This window comes from Schistocerca americana, chromosome 8 (genome assembly GCF_021461395.2).
Source record: "Schistocerca americana isolate TAMUIC-IGC-003095 chromosome 8, iqSchAmer2.1, whole genome shotgun sequence".
NCBI classification, from domain to species: Eukaryota; Metazoa; Arthropoda; class Insecta; order Orthoptera; family Acrididae; genus Schistocerca; species Schistocerca americana.
The window spans coordinates 299388015-299409863 of NC_060126.1; positions in this window are offsets into that span (position 1 = coordinate 299388015).

Here is a 21849-nt window from a genome sequence, read left to right on the forward strand (position 1 = left end):
TCTGGCTCACTACTTTTTCACTACATGTTCACTCGACCGACTCTGCCTCACTAATCCCCTCGCGAGCTAGCTACTAACTTCCATTGTCCACGCTGAAATACAATGCCCTGTCCATCCGAAACGGCGCGAGACTATAGGACGTTCAGGAACATAAGGCTCGCTAGCTAGTGCAATCTGCGACGTAACTCACAGGCAGGGATATCGATAACGGTATACATACAACAAAAAAGATTGGTAAATGTTTGCGCTTAGAAAAACCAGAAAGTCAGACTATGAGACTTCCACAAGCTTTTGGGCCCATACGACCTTCGATGTGCGCCAATACAAGAGTATGACTGCTATTAACCTCTTATTTTGCAAAAATGAACGCAAGCTAAATGTGAAAACGTAGTAACATAAATCAGAAGCGATAATCTACTTCGGTTTATTGTACGCCACTGAAAGGTGGCTGTGAATAAAAGAGTGCTGTAATTTTGTTACCAAACCTATTTGGTCTGTGTGTTTTGGTAAAGAATGCTTTGTTTCATCGTCGATGAATCCACAGAATCTCTTTCGGCAGTAACCGAACAGCAGTACTCAGATTCGATATGGACTCCTTTCGTCTAATTACTGCTTCTGCTTCATAGTGTCTTGTTTAAGAGAAACCAGTTTCTTTGGTTTATCACAATCGCAATGAAATGCTGTTTCCCTGTTTCAGTCGAATGTTGTTGTATAACAGCAAAGTAAGGGACTTACGCTACTGGTCCTTAAAACTGCTACACCACGAAGATGACGTGCTGCAGACGCGAAATTTTACCGACAGGAAGACGATGCTGTGATATGCAATTGATTAGATTTTCAGAGCATTCACACAAGGTTGGTGCCGGTGGCGACACCTACAACGTGCTGACATGAACTAAGTTTCCAACCGATTACTCATACACAAACAGCAGTTGACCGGCGTTGCCTTGTGAAATGTTGTTGTGATGCCTCGCGTAAGGAGGAGAAATGCGTACCATAATGGTTCCGACTTTGATTAAGGTCGGATTGTAGCCTTTCGCGATTGCGATTTATCGTATCGCGACCTTGCTGCTCGCGTTGGCCGAGATCCAATGACTGTTAGCAGAATATGGAATCGGTGGGTTCAGGAGGGTAATACGGAACGCCGTGCTGGATCCCAACGGTCTCGTATCACCAGCTGTCGAGATGACAGGCATCTTATCCGCATACCTGTAACGGATCGTGCAGCCACGTCTCGATCCCTGAGTCAACAGATGGGGACGTTTGCAAGACAACAACAATGTGCACAAACAGTTCGACAACGTTTGCAGCAGCATGCACTATGAGGTCGGAGAACATGGCTGTGGTTACCCTTGACGCTGCTTCACAGACAAGAGGGCCTGCGATGGGGTACTCAACGACGAACCTGGGTGCACGAATGGCAAAACGCCATTTTTTTTCGGATAAATCCAGGCTCTGTTTACAGCATAATGATGGTCGCATCCGTTTTTGGCTACATCGCTGTGAAAGCACATTGGAAGTGTGTATTCGTCATCGCCATACTGGGGTATCACCCTGCATGATGTTATGGGATGCCATTGGTTACACGTCTCGGTCATCTCTTGTTCGCACTGACGGCACTTTGAACAGTGGACGTTACATTTCAGATGTGTTACGACCCGTGGCTCCACCCTTCATTCGATCCCTCTGAAACCCTACACTTCACCACGATAATGTACCACCGCATGTTGTAGGTCCTGTACGGGCCTTTCTGGATACAGAAAATGTTCGACTGTTGTCCTGGCCAGCACACTCTCCAGATCTCTCACCAATTGAAAAAGTCTTCTCAATGGTGGCCGAGCAACTGGCGCGTCACAATATGCCAGTCACTACTCTTGGTGAACTGTGGTATCGTGTTGAAGCTGTACCTGGACACGCCATCCAAGCTCTGTCCGACTCAATGCCCAGGCGTATCAAGGCCGTTATTACGGCCAGAGGTGGTTGTTCTAGGTACTGATTTCTCAGGATCTATGCACCCAAATCGTGTGAAAATGTAATCACATGTCAGTTCTAGTATAATATATTTGTCGAATGAATAGCCGTTTATCCTCTGCATTTCTTCTTGGTGTAGCAATTTTAATGGCCAGTAGTGTATTATCGGCATTTCCTTCAGATGCCTAAAGGATGCTTCCAATGTTCATTATCTGCGCAAATCCAACACCTTGGCCGTTCCTAGTATATTATAATCAGATCTCAAGTTAGGCAGAAATGGGGTTCTGGCACCTCCCAGTGAATTTTCCTTGAATTCACTACAATATGTCGGCACCGGAGATTTAAAACAGTACATGCGTATTAAATCACAACGTAACTATGATTTGCCGTTCGAAGTTGTGATCGGTACGTATCGGTAGCCTTCGTGTCGACTGTTTTTTGTTTTCGACTGCCAGCAAACTCAGAGGTCTAGTAGCATGGCGACGTTTCATGTTAAGAGAGTCAAGGAGAAATAAAAAGCTTACGGAATGTTTAAACATGAGCGCCTGTAAAATGTGCTTTCACGAAATCCGCTGCTGATGAACTGCGCGCATTGCCCAGGACAACAACCATGCTCTCACATATTCCCTCCACACCCAACGAATGAGACGAAGGTAATAGAAGAAGTTTATGTTCTTCATGCATTAGCAACATTTTGTGCTAATTTTAGACATATCAGTAAACAAACGCAGATTTTGAAGGATATGATGAATCTGGCAAATAAATTCAACTACCACTCAGAGATTGTAACTTCTTAGTGACACCTCTTCTATTTCGAAGGTATAAGGAAATAAAATAAATGAAAAGAATGAACATGTAGAAAAAAGGACAATTATAAATGCCCCAAAGGTATAATGTAATGCCTTATTCCTATTTAATTTCTGACACTCCACTCCTTTTCTCTTTCGTCAGACATCAGGAGAAATGCCTGTGAGTGCATAAGCGTCTGTAGAATAAAAGACTGGGGTAAGGAGTGGACACCTATTCTATGACAGAGTACAACGGTGTTTAGGCTGTACGCAAATTGGTTTTAATGTAGAATTATTGTCAATGAAATACACGAATATACATAGGATGTAAGGTGACAATGTTAGGACAGTTGTTAAAATAACACAACAATATCAAGTTTCTTTACAAAATTTTTCTTACTACTATATCGTGAATTTGGCCAATATTACGACAAATCACCCGAATCTGCTTCTAAGTTCGATACTATTTAGGATGACTAACAAGTCTACAGAGGATAGTTAGTTTTTGTGACAAGCTGAGAGAAAGATCACTGAAGGCTGCTCGAGTTCACAATGGACAGAAGCAGGTGAACAAACACGTTTACACCTCTGCCCCCAGTATTTCCCATAGCTGTGATGAGCTGTCAGATGCATGTCTGTTCTCATCCTCAGAAATTCCTATAAAAGCTACTCAAAACCTTTGATAATTTTATCAGCAGAAACCCTCTTGTGCTTCTCGTTAGGCGAGAAAACATGCACTCATCCCTAGTCTTGAAATATGGTGATATGCACACGTATGGCTGAAACAGTGTGCATGTTATAACACCCTCTCAGTTTTCACAAGAACAATTAACTATGTGGCTGGTTCTTTTTTCCGCTGTTGGAGCTCAACGATGCTAAAACTAACTCTGAATGTCAGCCGCAGTGAATGCAGTGTTCACACAAAATTCCTCATCTTCATCGTACAGATGGTTATGTGCCCCACTATGCACTTGATACCAATTTAGATGAGAGCCCCCGAAATTTTTGGTCTTGTCTCTCTAGTAGAAAAACTGTCCCCCACCAGTGGCCTGTGTCCTTTCCTGCTCCACGCCATGGCTTTTTCTGACCAATATGAGCGTTTATCTTATATTGTGGAAACTCTCTCCGCCAATCGCAAAGAGCCTACCATTAAACTCCGTCAAAATTTCGGCACTTTGCTCCTTCCTAGATCGTGTCAGTCAACTGAACATTTTGTGCCCACTCCAGACGCCTAAAGTTACATGCCTACATTATGAGCGTACCACGCGCAGCTCACGTAATTGACTGCGTCACTGGTTTGTTCATATCCATCTGGAAGTTCCCCAATGCAGGTTTCTAAACCTTCTTCCCACACCACTGCGGTGGCCCACTACTTGCCCTCCTGGATGAGTCCCCTGGCCTGTCCATTGTCTTTCACTGCAGGTAGATTTTAAGAGCTTATCATTGTACTCGGTCCATGACGCACCCAGGACGCCGCCCCTCGCATTTGATTCCCAGACAACCCGTTACCTCCAAAACTTGTTTCACCTCTTGCTCATGGACACTTAGGATATAGATTTGATGCGTTAATACTGTCGATTAAGTGTCATCCCTTTGCATTGCATACTATTCATTTTTATTGGCAGATATGCTCATTTTCGCTGAAGTATGTCATGTGACATATTCAACTTCCCGTTACAGTGTATTAAAACTCTCATGCAAGGTGCTGAATTAACCTTCATTTAATTTACCACCTTACAGATTCTACACTCAAAAATACATAAGAAATGATATACAACACAAGAGCTGCTAAATTATTGCTGTCCAGTGCTATCAATGTAAGGTGAGTACAAGGTATGGCTAGTTCATAAATTCTGTAATAACTTTTGTAGCATATTTCCAGAGTCTTCCAAATGAGCATCACAGCGTCGGATCCTCATTCCTTGTTACAGTTGCACGAGGTGACACAGTGATGAAACACTGAAGTCGTATTCGAGGATAACAGTTTGAATATGCAACTGGTCAAATTTTACTGTTTCTTCACTCTTTCCACGAAGCACTGGAAAAATGATTCAAGGAGTTAAAAGTGACGTCCATGCAGAATATTCTGGGACAAATGTCTTCTAGACTTTGTGGCGACAATGTACCACATTGACACCTTTTGCACACCGCGCTACCTGACCTCAGAACAATTTCCACTTCAAGAGTAGCAGCTGAAAGGTAGCAGTGTTCTCATCTAACTGCCAGTAAGGGCAGTGGCCAAAAATAAAGACCGATAGGCTGAGCGTTTTGGAAATTGTCGACCTTTGAGACTATCCTAGCAACATCATTTCATCAATGAAACAGTACTGAATTTGCGTTTGCGAAGGGTCGAGTTTAATAGGTCTGGTTGCTCGTGGTTCACATCAATGGGTGAACCATCTACAGAGGACATGAAATGTCATCCCGCCAATGATTTGGAATGGATTGCCGCTAATTGTGTGTTTAAAAGTTGGATATGTACAGGTGTGACAGCAAATCGGATTGGCTTCAAAGATCCCTGATATTTCTTGGTCGCCTGCTCTACGTCTTTAAGAAAAGAGTGTGTCAAATTGACCAACTTCTTTTTCTCTAACCTTCAACTTACTCTTGCCCAATTCAAGTGGGATAAAACAAATGTACGTAAATACAAATAATGGGACTTTAATGCCATCCGCAACTAGCAATGTGTAGAACTCAGCGAATGTTAATGCCTAGCTGTTAAAAACACTGCAGATTTTTTCATCCTCCTTGACAAAGTTGTTGACAGAAGGAGAGCTGGAATTATCCAACCACTACTGCTGGTGATTCTTATTCATATTTGAAGCAAAGTTAGGTTCGAAGTGGGAACCAAGGATAGTTTTATTACTATTCAAATGCGCTACAGGGACTATTCATTTAATTTACTTAAAGGGAAAGGCATTCTTCCATGTGTGTATGTAAGTGATGGGTCGTTTCTCCCCAGTTGAGAAGTGTAAAAGTTCATTAACAGCTGAAAAAGTGACAGAAAACGAGTGCCATACAGCTTGCTATGTACCGAATTTATTAATGTGTAAGACATTAGGAGAGTATTCTGGATTTAACTTGAAAAATCTGCATGCTACTGCTTGTTGATGTGCTCGAAAACATCTGTAGCGTATGTCCTAAAATATGTGATTTGGATCTAACTTAATAAATTACTTCATCTGACTTGGTGTGGAGTCAGCTTATTACCGATACTGGACAACTGAAATTTACTTGGAGAGGCATTAGAGACGGTTCATTGCTGGTTATGATGACAATACGGACGATTCTTACGTTGTATATACGCCTGTGAATAAATTTTACACAGGAGAATGTTACTGTTTCATCCTGTTTCTAATTTTGTATGGATTTACGCAAAGTGTATGGAAACCTTTAATGTTGAATGTGTACCAGATACATTTTAGAAATGGATCTCCAACATTCTGACAGTATTCACGATTTTCATTCATATTTTCTCTTTTATCTAGAATAAATCGCATCAACTTCCGATGGTAACAAAGCAAAGAATTTAATGTCGACTTTATGTGATACGAAAAAGTGTAATTCACCAAATAATCTCAAATTTTGCATCATTGATGTGTTATAAGAGAATCATAGAATTTTATCATGTAGACAATTTCACAGGATGATGCCATACAGTCATACTTTGCGGAGTGAGACGTGAATCCAAGCAATGGTTTTGACAATAGATTTTCAAAATCAGGAATAATAATGATTTGCAAAACCATGCTGCAAGTATGAAAGATGAGAGAAATAATCCTGGTGACATCCGGAAAATAGATTTTCAACAGCTAAATTAGCTACAAAAAGCAATTTTCAGAAGATTGTTATCTTTAATGAAAGTTTAGTTTTAATTTAATTAAATAAGCTCCATGTACCGTTTGATAAACCCACGAGAGTAGGAATGGATATATTGCATATTTCGAAGACCCATGTAGTAGGCTTTCGTTATGGATATATACTAAACTAGTTTCCAGTAAAGCGTCTAAAACCGTGTGCAGAGATACTGATGGCTTAATTTATCACAATCACCAAATTTCTTGAGTAATATGGATTGAGACCCAGTCATAATGAAGAATATGCAGGACGTAAAACAGTGCTCTTTTAATCTATTGACCATTCTGATTATCGACACAGTGTATTGAAATCAGAAATAATAATATCTGATCAGTATGTAATTCAATGAAAATGCCATGCAGTTTCCACTGTTGAATAGAACAAGCTAGGTGTATCAGCAATAGATCACAACGTTTTATTCTTTCAGATAATGTGAATCCCCTAGATTGGGATCCCTACCGTTTGAAAACGATGATGAAGGATTTAATGCACATGTGTAAAAATATAAATATTATTTAATTTGATCTGTAACTAATATTATTCAAGTGTAAAAATGTCACTGATGCGAATACTTCATCTTGAGGTCACTACTGCCTGAGAGGTGTAAAAACTATAAATGTGATTTGCATCTGATTGTAATGTATTTGAGAAAAATGTAATCGATATGAATACCCAGGGTTGGAGTCCCTGCGGCCTGAAAATATAAATACATTAAATTTGCTATGTAACTCAGTTTGGTATATTTAGAAAACGAAAAATCATTTTACAATTTAAACTCTGAATATACTTAACAAGGGCTACAGTATATGTAATGGGCTAAGCTAAATGCTGTGCATAACTTTCTATGATTGGAGTATGAGTTAAAGTTACTACTACAACTGCGTTTAGCAACTGGTTCTAGCATGCATTGTGTATCAGCATAAAAGAAGAAATGGCAACTTTAAGTTCTACTAAACTAGATAAATCTTATGTTCTCATCCTTGCAACTATTACTGATTATTTTAAACCATGCACAGTTAACCATGTGAGCATCTAAGTTTTCTTTGAAGTGTAACCTTTTATAACAATATTTTTCTTTTGTTAGGTTTTTCCTCTCATTCCCCTCTGTAATATGTTATACTATATACATCTCATTGAAGCAATAAGTTTAGGAATAGAGACGAAATTTGCCTCAAAGCATATTTAGTGAAGTATAAAATCAAGAGGGAGAGAGACTGAGTGTTGTTAAAACAGTAAAGTATTTGTAATAAACTTTATTTTTAGTAGAGAGTAATATCGAGAGTGGTCAAATTACTGAAGATGCAGGTGACAGGAAGAAATTTATTAATGAGACATAACTTCAGGTGCTTACGTATGGAAGCACTGTAAGTTACATGAAAACTTGATTTTTTTTTGTTTCTGTTGGTCATGCTGCAGTATAACAATGAGGCAGAATTTTAGATATTCACAAGTTCAGGTAAATAATGCAGATATGGAAATACAGTAAGTATATCATTTACATAATTTTATGCTGTACAAGGACACATGTGAGAAGACAGATATATTATTTGACAAACATTTCTTTTAGTGGTGCACAAAACAGGGAGAGGTGAAATTTACAGACCAGCCAGAATTTTATGTCCTTTTGTAGTACTGATATTGGAAATATGGTAATATTTATTGCTGTTTTCGTTACAGAGAATACTTCTGAACATGGCACTAAATTTAGGTTTTCCATGCATGCATGTGCCAATATCAGTGTTGATGTGTGCGTGTGTGTGTGTGCAGTAATTTTTTTTTCTATGAATGGCATCAGTTTACGCAGTTCAGGTGAAGCTTGCATATTATTGGTACTTTTTCCCCATGTGTCAGATGATAGTGACTGTATATTGCACAAACATTTTGCGTTTTTTTATAAATATTGCAGATTAAATTGATAATTATGAGCTGACCGCATTTTGGATAGTAGCATCAGAGGGGTTTACAAAGCACAATTGGGCTGTCTCTGGCTTCCTTCATGTTTTTCTGAAATTTCCGCTACTGCCATCTTGCGTTGTTTTTAAATTTTTCTTCACATCACCTTTGATTTTCATATTTCCCTTGAGCATCTCGTGCATTTCTAAATTTCTCACCACTGCCATCTTCGATTTTTAAAGTTCCCAACATCGCTGTCTTGGATTTGTCTACAGTTGCAGCATTGACAAGCACCAGTTAAAGTGTGCTCCAGAGCCCCCACAGTCATACCATTCAAGTTGATGTAAAACTTTATTATTAGTAATAACTTTCCATTAATAATTTTGAAAAGAGTACATGATTAATTTATTCCATCCTTTCTTTTTGTTCGAAATAGCAAAACTAAAATATTTGTAACCAAAGTTTTCTAAGTGAAAGTCACAGTGGATTAGAAAAGCTTGCACATTCAATTCCGTCACGAACATCAGCTATAGGCAACTATAATAACTGTAGGGTAATTTCATTGTATGTATAGTGGGAATAATTATGTATTATAGTTTATAACATGAAACTCTAATTATTTTTAACTGATTGTTTTGTCGTTGCAGTGTGTCAAAGCTAGGATATTATTATACACTTCCCTTTATTATTTGCAGTATTTGTAAATATTTTGATTTATAATGGGTGGTAATTAACGATATGGACAGAAAATTGCAAACACTTTATTCTTGAGTATAATTTTTCGACGATTGTTCACACTATTAGCTAACAGCACCTTGTCATTCGAGAAAGCGAACGCATACAGGTACTTTAGGTCATCATTTCCGTTTACTATGAAGCCCACTCCACTCCACCCTATGATCCATGGACATTACAGTCAGTGGTGTGTCATGTCGGTCTCATTGACACAGATAGCAGTACCACAGGTCCAACCACAGTGGGAGATACCTTTTGAGAGGTCATAAAAAACGTGTGGTTCCCGAAGAGGGGCAGCAGCCTCTTAATAGTTACAAGGGGCAACGTTCTGTATGATTGACTGATCTGGCCTTGTAACATCAATGAAAACGTCCTGGCCGTGCTGGTTCTGCGAACACCTGAAAGCAAGCGTAGTTATTTTCCAACGGGATGCGGCGCTACTGTATGGTTGAATGATGATGGTGTCCTCTTGAGTAAATTATTCTGGAGGCAAAGTAGTCCCCCATTCATATCTCTAGCCGAAGACAAGTCAGGAGGACGTCTTCATTAGGAGAAACAAAACTGGCATTCTATGGATTAGCTTGTAGAATATTAGATTTATTAATCAGGCAGATGTAGCGGAAGTTAGGTAGGTTTGGTGACAGGAGGAACAGGACTTCTGGTGAGATAAATACAGGGTCACACATACAAAGTCAAATAGGGGTAATTCAGGAGTGCGTTTAACAATGAATAAGAGAATAGGAAAATGAGTAAGCTACTATGAACAGCATAGTGAATGTGCTATCGTATTATTGAAGCCCTGATACACAGCAGTACAAGTCTGTATGGCAACTAGCTCCGCAGATGACGAATACAATGAAGAAATGTATGACAGCATAAAATACATTATGTGGGTAGCTAAGAGAAACGAAAATTTAATTGCGATGGGGGACTGGAGTTCGATAGTAGCAAAAGGAAGTGGAGCAAAACAAAAAAAAAAAAAAAAAAAAAAAAAAAAAAAAAAAAAAAAAAAAAAAAATGGGGACTTGGCGAAAACGACGAAAGAGGAGGTCTCGTGGTAAAATTCTGTACGTAGCATTATTTAGCCATCGCTAACACATAATTTAAAAGCCATGAGAGGGGGCTGTATACGTGGAAGTGTTCTGGAGACACCAAAAGCTTTCAGGTTGATTATATAATGGTAAGACAGTGATTCTGGATTCATACTTTAAACTGCAAGACATTGTCTGTGTAAGATGTGGACTCAGGCAACAAGTTATTGGTATGAACTGTAGATTAGCACTGGAGAAATTGCCAAAAGGTAGGAACTTAAGGAGATTGGACCTGGATAAATTGAAAGAACCAGAGGTTGTTGAGTGTTTAAAAGGGTGCATTAGGCAATGGTTGACTAGAACAGGTGAAAGAAACACGTTAGAGGAAGAATGTGAATGAAACAGGTAAAAGAGAAAGCCTACTAGAAATCCTTGCGTTATACAGGAGGTGCTGAATTTATTAATGGAAGGAGAGAATACAAAAATGAACCAGGTGAGACGTAATACAAACAATTAAAACTGAGACTGACAGGAAGTACGAAACGGTTAAGTAGGAATGACTAGAGGACAATTTATGGATTTAGAAGCGTGTTTCGCTTGGGGAAAGATAGATACCGCCTACAGAATGAAAGAGGCCTTCGGAAAAAAGAGAAGTTGCTGTATGAGTAACAACAGTTCAGAATTAAAGCAAGTGATGCCGAGAGAAATAGATTAGGAAACAAGACAAAGTAGTAGATGAGTTTTGCATCTTGGGCAATAACTGATGATGACAGAAGTAGAGATGATATAAAATGGAGAGTAGCAGTGGTAAGGAAAGCGTTTCTGAAGAAGGGGAATTTGTATCCGTCGAATATAGAATTAAGTGTTACAAAGCCTTTTCTAAAAGTAAGCACATTCAGAAGGATGAAGGCTGTAGAAGGTACTCGGAGATAAAGAGGGTAGGACAGAGTAGCAGGAGAGCTGCAACAATCCAGTCTCTGGAGTGAGGACCTCAACAAAATCAGCAATTGAGGGATATCTGTGCAAGTTAAATGCAACAAAAATACTTTGTGTTTAGTTCATTCGTACTGCAGCATTCAATGATAGGGAAAGGCACGAATACTTTCTAATTGAAGATGTAAAGGTAGAGCAACCCATAAACATTGCTAGATGTTCGTTCTGTAGTAACCGAATGCAATCCATACAAGAAGTAAGTTGCACACTTAAACTGTCTGATAACGACAAATCTCAGATAAATCGTAAATCTGGGGCTTATTTTAGCGCCGATCACTTTTTGAGGAATAATACTTATAATATAAAATAGACCATTTCTGTTAGCATGACATAAGCAAATGCACAGGAAATTTATTTACTTGTTTTTACAGTTAATTGTTTGCTAACAGCAAACAGGAGTGTATCAGATTCAAATTAATTTGTTTATATGTTTGATATTATGCGCGGCAATAATTACACAGAGAGAAAATGGCTATCATGTAACGTTTCACGAATTTATTGGGCGCCATGAGTAATTACGTTGATTCAAGACTGTCAGTTGAAACCACATACTAATGATGCTGAGCCTTCATAATGGCTCTAATGACGTTGTGTTACAGAGACCCGGTGGTTAGTCAAACTGCAGTTTATTGCCGTGTACGAGTACTTATTATAAACGGAAGTGCGGTCGAATAGTTCCTGTAACAAAGTGAGCTGGAATTTTCAGTGCAAAGTACGTGGATAACAAATGCAAATTGGGGTTTTGTAGGCCTACACTTATCTATGAACAATACATAATAGTTTGGCAGGCGCTTCGCCTCTCTTTTCTGAAACAATATACATAATACCACTTATTTATGACAGACGTTCAAAAACTAACCACAGTCTCATATAGTCTACAGTACGTCTCCCAATTATGCTTTCTCCTGCTTTCATTTCTCTGTAAATAATGCCACATTTTTTTCCCTTATATCTCCTAACTGTGTGTTATCAAATTCCTCATTCCTTCCATCTTCTGCCCATTTTCCTCATGCCCATAGCAGCTAATGCGCACAATTAAAATCTACCTTCCTCTAATTTCTGGATATTGTTATATTTATCATGTAAGAACATCAATATATATCATTGTAAGTATTAATTTCCAAATGTAATATAACATGCGTATCGTAATATATGTATTGTAAAATCTATGTAGAAAGCTAGGTTAGATGTAACACAGGATTTGATAGTCTTAACCTTGCCAGGGGCAATAAACTAAAAAATAAAAATGGTATTACGGATGATGGCTTCTAATGAAATAGTATAATGAACCTTAACTTGACGCTGTTCTTTTACTAATTTAAAATTTCATTAGACAATTGTACAGCGTATTCACAAGTAGTGAAGCACTTAGCGAACAAGTAATCAATACAAAATGTGCGAGAGATATGAGCTAAAAGTGAACGCAACCAACCTCGGTTGATCTTCAGCCACAAAAACTGAATGAATCATGTACTGCAGTGAAAAGTACGTCTGCCGATAAAGAAAACACGAGGACAGAAAGCTGTGTCTTTTGAAATATACGCACTTTTCAGATGTTTATTAATTAAAATTGTAGATTTTGCACTATAAAATTAAAAAAGTTATTAATTTTACATATCCGATTCCCACGAAACACAAAGATGACGGCAAATAGGTTTACAGTTATATTATCCTGTTCTATGTAACTATGAATTGACATGCAAACGAGACGAGGAGAGCTAAACTCACTCAATGGGCTTCTCAAGTCAATGGATATAATCACAGCAAAATAAAAATATGAAAGTTTCAAATATGCACATTAATTAATTAATTAATTACAGCGATATATCTGAAAATGGATTTGCATCTCCGATTCGATTGACAGTGTTTAATGTGCTTATAGGCTATTACTAAATTGTATAAAGTAACGTTAAGTCTCAGCTGCACTTCTGGTTTGTGGCACATCTCATTTAACCATGCTGTGTCTTTAGAATAGCTTTGTGTTAGTCGATTTACAAGAATTTCACAGTTAACTCGAGCCAAATGGAAGGTTTTCTACAAGCCAATATACTAATACGTTGAAAGAGTATGAGGTTAATTTGTCAGAAAACGTGTATGTATTATTATTTCATTCATAGAATTGAGGCTGCGTGGGAGATTTTGTGTAAATTCATAATACAATGTGATCGGAAACTACCGCTACAGACTTTTAAGATTTGTAGAGGGGAATGAGTAGAAAATATTCTGAACTGGAACCCTTGTCCGGAATCTTATTCTTTTCGTGCTACAGCTATTTGGAAAATGTTGGTAACGGGGCCACTTTTACAGTAATTGATTAAGAGTGACCTAATAAATTGCTTGCTATACAGTTCCACTCATTAATAGCCAAAGAAATTTCTCGTGTACTCCTTGACGGATTCTCACCAATGTGATGCAATATGGCCTACTCCAGTTAGTGTGTGCGGCGGCTCCTTGGATCACCACGATCACGTCTGTTGATGATTTCTCCAAGTCGTTGCGTATTTGAAATGGAAGGGGTATGCGGTGGAGTCGGGCGTTGTAGAGAACGATCTTGACAAAGGTTATAAGCAGTTCTTCCATTAACGTGAACTTCGACATAAATGAACATCATGCAAACGTGTACTTGAGTACACTGGCATACATATGAATATGGCTCAGACTACGTCAGAGAGGTGGGAAAGACGTCAAATGACATCACCCAATTAACAAGAAATAAGAATAAAATAATAGGTAAATCCTCAATTAAATATTTTGTGGTCGAATAAGCTCATCCGACGTAACGACACACCCCCTCCCCCACCACCATCACTGTAATCTGTTACATACCTACACGGAAACGGTACGTTCCCGGACATGGATGCATGTTCAAAATATTATGTACACACTCCCTTCTATAAGTCCTAGAAATTTGTAACGGTAATTTTCGAATGCTCTGTATATACCCGGTGTGTATTACAGAAACCTAAAGAAAACAAGAATGAAAAGGTATTAAGTTTCCGCGCAGACATATACCGTTTACATCAGATGTGGAAGTAATTATTTGTACTTTATCTGAACCAGATCCAAAAACACTCTTGATGAAATTTGTAGTGATTATGCCACTGTTATCAGCTTCAGGTAGTTATTGAAAACGTAACATTAAATTTCCCACAGGCTCTGCCGGACATACTGACCTATTTAAGTTCTTTTTCTTGTATACCTATACCTTTATTTTTGGACGCAGCATTATTCAAAACTAGAACAGTAGTAATACTTCAAGAATATGATATTAGTGAAGGTAACAGAAACAGTCTACCTAACTTTATAAATAAATTGATAGTAAAAAACGTATGTAGTTTTCCCTGTGCATATACAGAATAATACCATACGTTATTCATTAATATCTTTTGTTTATGTAATTGCTCCATACAAGTAGAAGCGTGGGTGACTTTCAGCATCTTGCCACAAGAAATAATCGGCCGAAAACATATACTTCCTCACTTGAAACTGGCACATACAAAATTAACAAGTCCGATACGTACATGTTAAAGATCAAAACACTTTCCAACTATCCACTGCAGACAAAAATGACTTCCATTACCACGATTAAAGCTGCTTCTTTTTTGATGGATGATCGTCACATCATCCTTTCTTGGTGTTCTCGTGCCAGAATGGATAATTGCAATGAAAACACAGTAGATTTTCACGGATAATGTCACATGCAATATTTAACAGCTATGTGCAGGGAAGCTGTTCGTCTGCTCGATACTGATGACCATAGGTACTTCACATGCCCATTAAGAATGTTCAAAAATTGTCTATGTACTGAGGAATGATAATGTTTGACAGTTTAGCATTAAAAGTGAGATAATGCCAAATACCACGATTCATTAGTATTAACTCAGCTATGTAGTGATAGAGACATCTCAGTTGTAGGCGTATGAGTTACCTCAACATTTAAATGCCGTTTCCACACTACCGGTGTTGTAAGCAGTGATGATCAGAAAGTTTCAAATTTATTCTGCCAACTCCCGGACACGTTCTAGAATCCTACAGTCATTCGACTGGAGCCTTCCAGTTTTATTAGATTACGAAGCGACTCATACAAAATTTGACTTCTGCTTCGCTGTCATACACTGTCGATAGTAAAATCTCAAAATACAACAAATAATCCTTGTTGAACTGCATAAGTAACATCGGAAAAGTGTGGACGTTCGAATTTTTCTTGTGCGAAACTTAAGGCGTAGTAGCACTAACTCGAACTGAACACAAACGATGACGCTGCCTTACGCTCTAGATGCATTTGTTAAATTTCAATGATATACGTTTCAGGCAATACCGATAAATCGTAGTTACTTTGCTGGACAGTTGCGAGCCAAGAAGAGGTCAATCCAAAAACAGTGCAACCAACAGAAAGGGGCTCCGAGCTTTTACTGGAATATCAGCTGGATAAAAGTAAGGTAACGTTAAGCACCACGTAATTTACCTCAAAGTTAAGTAATATTAACGTTTTGACAGCTGGATTTGTTGCCGTCAGGGGAAATTAAATGGTCTTAGATCTGATAAAGTAACTCTGTATACTACAATTTATATCGACTGTTTCCTTGACGGTTTGTAGATCGGTGTCTGTCCTAAACTGAATCTAAGTTTTGCAAAGACAAAAATCTTGTACCCTGGTACTAAACAACAAATTACTGACGAAATGTGAACTTTCAGTGTTTTGGCAAGTTTATTCCTTGCCACTTTAGGCAGATGTCATTGTGCAATAGTTACGTATCTGCGATATATGATATTTTCTGTAAGAATCGTTTTCCTGCGCCGAAAGAGAATTTGGGAGTTTACGTGAGGCATCTGTTTCTTCTGGATTACTTTAGATGCCTCACTTTGTACCCAGACGGCTTGGGTTGGTCGTATGTTGTACGGGAAAAGACAAATTGCTTTCCTAGTGACAATTAGGACGAAGACAGGAGCAGAGGAAGAAATAGAGTAGGTTTCGCGTTAAAGGCAGTTATCACAGGCATATCTCAAAGCTTATGTCAAATTTGCAGACTAACCTAATTGTATCAACGAATGAAAGAAAATTTACCGAGCCGGCCGTGGTGGCCTAGCGGTTCTAGGCTCTTCAGTCCGGAACCGCGCTGCTGCTACGGTCGCAGGTTCGAATCCTGCCACGGGCATGGTAGTGTGTGATGTCCTTGGGTTAGTTAGGTATAATTAGTTTTAAGTCTAGGGGACTGATGACCTCAGATGTTAAGTCCCATGGTGCTTAGAGCTAAAACTAATCGAAATTACAGTAACAAAATTTCGTGCATTATTCAAGACGTTTATGTATCCTGTCTATCAGATCGACAACTGGAAGCTTGGAAAAGAGAAAAATTGCGATAGAGGTAACCACAATCTGATCACGTAGTTGAGGCCTTACATACATCACCTATCTCAGTGGTTTTTGCCATTTGGTAGTTAACTATGGAGTTATTGCATCAGCATACCTAATTGATATACAGTCTGGGGCAGAAGATTTAGTTTCATAAAGTGATTTAACTTGCTTCACTGCTCCGAGGATATCAACTTCTAAGTTACTCAGGTTGGTAGCTATTCTAGATTCGAAGTCTGGAATATTTACTTCGTCGTCTTTGGTGGAGGAATTTCGGAAGGCTGTGTTTAGTAACTCTACTTTGGAAGCATTGCCGTCGGTAGTATTTCCATTGTTATCGTGCAGAGAAGGCATTGATTATATCTGTGTATCAGATCTTCAAGCTTCCCTGGCTGATTGTGGGAGACATTAACAAAGATAAAAAAATAAGGAAAAAACTAATTACAACGGCGCTTTTATTATTCAGAGTAAGACATTCATATTATCCTGGAGAATATGTCAGTAGCGATTGTACATACGTAATTCCCTCATGAGAGGGGAGAGAGAGAGAGAGAGAGAGAGAGAGAGAGAGAGAGAGTGAGGGGGGGGGAGTAATGACTGGTTCCTATAGAGCTGTCTCCTTTTCATGTCTGTGTGAGAAATAAAACCTAGCACAAAATTCGAAAATCTCGATCGTACGCGCACATGACAACTGAGCAATCCTTCACTGATCATAAGGTATGTGCGGACACTTATACGGGGCAATCTTAAGTAGGTATTGTTCTGATATATGGCTTCGCAAGGTACCGCTAGAGGACGAGCCTGAACAGTTTACAATTGGATTCATTACATGTATTTCTATATTGATACTCAGCAAATCGCACTTAAGTCCCTGGCTGAGGGTTCATCGACCACTTTCACAATAATTCTCTATTATTTCAATCTCGAACAGCACGCGGATAAAACCAACACCTATATCTCTGATTTTCCTTATTTTATTTTGATGATCGTCTCTCCCTATGTAGGTCGGTGTCAACAAAATATTTTAGCTTTTGGCGGAGAACGTTGGAGATTGAAAATTTCGCAAAAATTCCGCCGCGACGAGAAAGCCTTTGTTTCGATAATGTCCACCGAAAATCCTGTATCTTCACAGTGACACTCTCTCCCCTGTTGCGCGATAATACAAAACGTGCTGCTCCCCTTAGATGTTTCTCGATGTACTATGTTAATTCTATCGGGTATGAATCCGAAACCGCGCAGCAGTACTCGAAAAGAGGACGGGCAATCGTAGTGAAGGCAGTCTCTTTATTGGATGAGTTACATTTCTAAGTGTTCTGCGAACAAAACGCAATCTTGGGTTTGCCTTCACCACAACATTTTCTGTGTTTTATTTCCAATTTAAGCTGTTCATAATTCTAATTCCTAGGTATTTAGTAGAATTTACGGCCTATTAATTTGGATGATTTATTGTGTAACCGAAGTTTAGCGGATTCCTTTTAGCATTCATGCGGGTGACCTTACACCTTTTGTTATTTAAGGTGACTTGTCAATTTTCGCGCTTTACAGATATCTTTTCTAAATCGCTTTGCAATATGGTTTGATCTTTTGCAGTCTTTGCAAGACGATAAACGACAGCGTCATCTGCAAACAATCTAAGACGACTGCTTAGATTGTCCCCTGCATCGTTTATGTAGATAAAGAACAGCAGAGGGCCTATAACACTACGTTGGCGAACATCAGAAATCATTTCTGTTGTACTCGATGACTTCCATCATGTTCCAGCACGATATACATTCCAAAATCCTCCTGCATATCGACGTTAATGATATGGGACTGTAATTTAGTGGATTATCCCTACAACCTTTCTTGAATATTGGTGTGACCTGTGCAAGTTTCCAGTCTTTGGGTACGAACCTTTCGTCGAGCGAGCGGTTGTATATGATTGTTAAGTATGGAGCTACTGCATCAACATATTCTGAAAGAAACGTAATTAGTATACAGTCTGGACCGGAAGACTTGCTTTTATTAAGTGATTTAAGTTGCTTCACTATTCCGAGAATCTCTGCTTCTGAGTTACTCATGTTCGCAGCTGCTGTTGATTCGATTTCTGGTATGTTTACTTGGTTTTCTTGGTGAAGCAATTTCAGAAGGCTGGTTTAGTAATTCTGTTTTCCGGGCACTGTCGTCGATAGAATTTCGTCGATAGTATTTCCATTGCTATCTCGCAGAGAAGGCATTGATCTTTCTTCTGTAGGTTGGAAGAACTTAAAGCTCCGAACAGAGCAATATTGTCTCTGTCCTGGCCGTAAGAGGGGCGTAGAAAGTTACAGCGAAGCGTTTCAAACTGCGCTTATGAGAGCAGACGGTGTCAATCTGGAACTGACTCCAGTTCTTATACATTTCTCTCTATTCCCTTTTCATGAATGTGGTCCCACGGCATAGAGGCACTACCTCAGAAGCCGCATACGAGGGCAGGTACTGTAAAAATTCAAGGTGCGCTATGGTCGCTAACCACTAGTACACCCTAACTCAGTTCAGTGCAATCGAATGGGCTTCTAGTATCTCTAACTGTGGGCTTTATGCAACAACATTCTGTGAGTCTATAACTACGCTTATTGACGTACCTTTATAGTCTCCCCAACTGTGCTTAATTTCAGTCAGTTGTTTTATCATAATCTCGACGATTAAACGAGTAAATGGGATAATAGCGATAGCAAGTACGGGAAGTTAGTGCCGGTCAAGCCTGGTCACCTTAGTCTGCTACCTATTTTAGCCGATAATAGCAATGAGAGACGTCTATTAGACATAAAAGAAAGCTTTCTTTGTTTGTTGATAAGTGGTGTTCTCTCACTTCCTAGCTTCTAATTGTCTTTCCATAATATAAAGCGGGCGTGCGATGGAGGAAGGACAGCCGTTTTACAATTTATCTGTGATACAAGTCAATTAAATCTGTCCTGCAATATTTCGTTAAAACAAATCGATCTTATACTTCAAAAGATTTCCATTTAAGTTTCCTGTAGCAGTCTGATATTTACTAATATGTTCTTTTCAGTATCTCCCATTCTGCTGGGAGCCCACTGTGCAGTTTCCGGCAGGCGGAGCATCATGTCAGTGTTGTCAATTGTTCATCATATTGCGCTCGCGTATGGTTGAGAGAGCAATGACTATCTGCTTCCACCTTTTTTTCTCCTTTTTAGCGTATATTATGCGCCTGGTTTCATGCGACCACTCGTGACTTATGCCAGCTTCTTCACTTCAGCACAGCATCTGCACGCTTCTTTCTCAAACGTTTGTTAGCTACACCCTCATCTCTACAGCTTCCTCTGCAGATCCCTCTAAAGCCATGAAATTTAATCCTTGATGTCTTAACTTATCTCCTATCCTCCTGTACCTTCTTCTTGTCACAGTTTTCCTTTTATTTCTCTCGTCGCTGATCCTGCGAAAAATCTCTTTATCAATCCATCCAGCGTTTCAGCATCCTTCTATAGTATCACGTCTCAAAAGCTTTGATTCCTTTCTTTTGCGGTTTTCCGTCAATCCGCAATTCTCTTTCATGCAATGCTGTGCTGTTCCTCAAATTATGGTCGATATTTTATACTAATAAACTTCCTTCGGCCCGGAGTCCACTCTTCACATTCAAGGGAAAGTTACGATCCTCCTGCTCTGCGACAGTAAACCTCATACTAGAAGACTGAGCTGTGTTTTGTTAGCTAAGAGGCAATACACTGTATTAGAACTGTAATTCGTTTTGCAATATAGTGAAGTTATCATATTGCCAACTAAATAAATATTCAGTTGTATATTCGGGTATTTTTGAGATATGTAATTTTTATAATATACACTGTCGCAATAAAATTAGGGTAGACCCTTAGTGGTTTCTGTAGTGTTAGCAGTTAGCCAACACTACGAACACTACCTGAGTGAGGAAGCCGATATGCACGCGTTAACCCACGCAGGCTAGAGATAGGTCTGAAACAGGATACGTAATGAATGCTATAAAGAAAATTACGTAGCTGCTGGAATACTTAACTTTAATCCATCATTGTTGTACATTGCTCTTGACGATACAAGTGAGACTCTGTAGATACATGCAGTGTTACTAATGGCGCCTTGCTAGGTCGTAGCCATTGACTTAGCTGAAGGCTATTCTAACTATCTGCTCTGCAAATGAGCGAGGCTTCGTCAGTGTGCATCGCTAGCGAAGTCGTCCGTACAACTGGGGCGAGTGCTAGTAAGTCTCTCGGGACCTGCCGTGTGGTGGCGCTCGGTCTGCGATCACTGACAGTGGCGACACGTGGGTCCGACATGTACTAATGGACCGCGGCCGATTTAAAAGGCTACCACCTAGCAAGTGTGGTGTCTGGCGGTGACACCACAGTTTCCAATACACTGAGGATTTATTGTTGCAACAGCGCATTTAGTGTACATGAATTGATTACATTTACAGATAAATGGCATAAGCATTTCTAAGACACCAGGTATCAAATCGTGATACAACACGCACATTTTCCTCCGTGTTTAGCCTCCACGGGCGGCAATGCAGCCGCTGACTGGCATTCATTCGATCGTACAGATGGCAAATACTGTCCTATACGCCATGCCTTCTCGACCTTTTCACGTAGTTCTGTAAGATTGTTGGCCGACGAGTGGCACGAGTCATTTCTCGTCACATTATATCCTACACGATTGGCGACAAGTTCGGAGATCATGTTGGCCGAGAAAGTTGCTGCAAGTTTTTCAGAACCTACTGACTTTCACGGTTAGTGTGTGGGCGAGCATTATCCTGTTGGAACGACATATCTCATTAGTGTTGCAAGAACAGCAAAATAACGGACCACACAATATTCTGCACGTACCGAGTGCTGGTAAGCGTTCACTGTAGATACATCAAATTTGTACTGGAGTTGTAGCTCATCAGACCCCAGACCATTGGCCCTCGGATGGGGGCAATGTGTCTTCGACGAATGCACTCTACGAGACAGCGCTAACCATGTCTGCGTCGTCCGCGCTGACGATCGTCATCACTTGCGTAAAGGGGGAATCCGCTTTCGTCGCTGAGGACCACGGTGCGACATCCCAAGTGGTCCGCTGAGGGCACCGGTCGAGCCGGTCACGTCGATACTGTGGCGTGAGTGGACGATGGGTTTGAGGTGTGCTGCCCTAGTCCAACTGCTAATAATTGGTTTGCAGTTGATCGTATGGACACGTCCGGGCTCACAAGCCTGCTTATCTTGGCTATAGTAGCTGT